Source organism: Suricata suricatta, chromosome 9 (assembly GCF_006229205.1).
Source record: "Suricata suricatta isolate VVHF042 chromosome 9, meerkat_22Aug2017_6uvM2_HiC, whole genome shotgun sequence".
Classification (NCBI taxonomy): domain Eukaryota; kingdom Metazoa; phylum Chordata; class Mammalia; order Carnivora; family Herpestidae; genus Suricata; species Suricata suricatta.
Window position 1 is genome coordinate 117658297 of NC_043708.1, and position 3135 is coordinate 117661431.

The following is a 3135-nucleotide window of genomic DNA, read 5'->3' on the forward strand; positions in this document are numbered from 1 at the left end:
CTATTTCTCTCTCTCAAAAATAAATAAATGTTTAAAATTTTATAAAGGAGCACCTGGATGGCTCAGTTGGTTAAGCATCCAACTTTGACTGAGGTCATCATGTCATGGTTCCTCACTTCCAAGTCCTGCATTGGGCTTTGTGTTGACAAGCTCAGAACCTGGAGCCTACTTCAGATTGTGTGACTATCTGTCTGTCTCTCTGTGCTCTCTCCCCCTCTCTTAAAAATAAAGAAAAGAATAAAATAAAAACAATATGGGATGAGGAAAAGAGAGAAAAGAGAAAAAAAATAGATGAAGGAGGAAGAGCAATAACGAAGAGAAAGAGAACAAAACAATTTGGAAAAATAGCCTAAGAGTATATGGGGGACTCTCTGTAAATCTATTTCAAAAATAAAAATTAAAAAGCAAAAAACACTGGAATAAGATATTCATAAGAAGTTTATGAACCTCCAAGAAGCCCTGCACTTAGAGAAAATCAATGATTTCTAGCTAAGTAACAGGACCCTTATAATTGGAGGAAATGTGTTCTGCCATTTTTTTTCTTAAATAAATAATATATCACTGTTGGTCTTTAGTCTTTTGTAATCCATAGCCTTTTACTGTTTAAATTGGACTGAAGTTAAAAATATGACTTTCACCTATTAGATTAAAAATTTAAAGGACTGATAATATCCATCCAGTAAAAGTTGTTTTATGAAAATTAGCACTGCCATTACACCACAGCTGTGTGCTGGCCTTGAAAACATTTCAAGGGCAATTTCACAATATCTGCTGAAATCAAAAGTATGTAGATCTGATGATCCAACAAAGACACAACTAGAAATTAATCTTACAGAACAGGACCCCAAGTGCATAATATATATGTATAAAATGTTGTAATTATATATATATATATAATAAACGTTTAACCTTATTTTCCCAAGATGGAGAAATGGATAAACCCATTATGATATGTACTTTACATCAAATGAAAAGTCAGTACAGAAACTACGTTTATTGGATTAGAAATATGTCCACAATATATTAAATAAAAATATATAGCTGCAAACCCATAATGATGTCTTATTTTCTTATTTGTAAAATAAATTTTACATAAATTGTATAAGTTTAGAAATGTTAACTGTAGCACAACTGATTAATGCTTGTCACTCCTAGGTAGTAGGAATGAAAGATGGAGGATGTCCAATTTTGTTTTAAATTGTTTAATAATCCATTCATTCCTTATGGCCCTATTTCAGTGTATGAGGTGTCAAACCTATCTACTAAGACAAGTTAGGCAATGCAGGTACCAGTTCCCTGATTATAGTACAGTTTATGTTCTAGAAGTAATCAATTAAAACTTCCAATAAACAGCCACCTATATTAAACCTATTTAGATTAAACCGAAAACAAAAAAAGTCAGAATAATGTGAATAAAGGTGAGTATTTTGGTTACCTTGTTTTTGACTCCAATCCCAAAATTCCAGTGATACCAATGAAATTATAGAACCATGTGTTCTACAGGATGATGCTGTTATGGCTAAAAATGTCACTGCAATAGTCTGGCTCTTCCTTAACCACAATTGTGATAGCATCCAAGTCTTAAATTTGAGTACTAAGTAAGAGGTCAACTATTGTCAGGCTCTGATCATGTTCTAGAGTGAGACCTACTAGGTTCAATAAAAACTAGGAGCACCTGGATGGCTCAGTCAGCTGAGAGTCTGATTTTGACTCAGGTAATGATATCACGGTTCCTAGGTTCCAGCTCCATGCCAGGATCTGTGCTGACCCCTACATCAGAGCCTGCAGCCTGCATCAGATTCTGAGTCTTTTTCTCTCCCTGCCCCTCCCCTACTCATGCTCTGTCTCTTTCTATCTTGCAAAAATAAATAAAAACAAATTTTAAAAAACCTAAAATTAAAGATGGTCTATTTGCATGTAACACAAAAGTTTTAAGAGTCTCCTCTTTTGGACCAAGCACTCAAATAACTGATAGCTCATGATTCAAATGATGAACAAAGCATTTTTACAAATGGTATCCGAACTGGCACATGGGAGGTGTGCAGCTTGTTAGAAACCCTGGCTATAATCTGTGGTGTGACAAAGGTGTCCATGGGATTGCATTAATTACATTTACCACATGGAAATCTCATTCCAATTTGTAAAGTAAAACAGAGAAAAAAAATCAATGAGGAATATAACAATAGAGAAAAGCTCAAGATATAGTCAATGAACAAAGAAGTACTTAACATTCTTGGCAATTACTTGCCAAAAAGCAGAACACTTCTATTCATGGGGGAAATATATATATATATGAGAAATGCATTATATGTAAGTATCCTGGGGATGGATATACGTATTTATATTTGTATATATATTTGTATTTATATATAACTTGTGCCCTTTGAGGCACAAACATGCAATTAGCTTCAAAAAGGGAGAAATAATGACAGCAATTGGGCGATGCTGTGGAAGGAACCACTGCAGAAGGTATCTATGATCCTCTTGTACACTTGTTCACCACCTAGGATAGTACAGAGGGAGAGATTGCAAATGAAAATAAACAGTAAGTTACCACAAAGCCATTCGTCAGGACACATGGGTATCATCTTCAAGTATTTTAGTGATACTTCATGAAAAATTTTTATGATCCTCATACTAAATTTCTCCAAACTATAAAAACCAGGTATATTTACTGTAGGAAAATGATGAACTATAATTTTACTTCATCCATCCATTGACTGTAATTTGAGTACTAATCTTATATTCCAAGCTATTTTCATGACATTTAACCATATATTCATTCTTTGAACAGTATTTCTCATGTAACTTCCTAGTGCTAATTTATATTATCAGTTCAGGGGTAAAAAATAAAAGATAAAGGTAAAAAGAAAAAATAAAAATGTGCTTTGTAAATTTCATAGTGTTTCATAGAAATCTTTCCAATAAATAAAACCCATTATCACAGTACCCACATATCTATTCTCCCTGCTCTCCTAAAAGCTTATTGTGCACCTTCTGATGGTCCTAATAGAAAATGGCCCTAATAGAAGAAGACTTCTATTTCTTTTTTTTTCCATAATATTTTATTGTCAAATTGTTTTCCATACAACACCCAGTGCTCTTCCCCTCAAGTGCCCTCCACCATCACCACCA

General features: G+C 33.7%; 1 long non-coding RNA gene across 1 annotated transcript in view; it reads right to left on the reverse strand.

The window, feature by feature from the left end:
• Positions 1–2416: 2416 nt before the first annotated feature.
• The window catches only part of LOC115302787, an 18364-nt gene continuing 17645 nt past the window's right edge, over positions 2417–3135 (reverse strand). The window contains exon 4 of the long non-coding RNA XR_003913629.1: positions 2417–2503. This is a non-coding gene — a long non-coding RNA (uncharacterized LOC115302787). The remainder of the gene's footprint in view (positions 2504–3135) is intronic.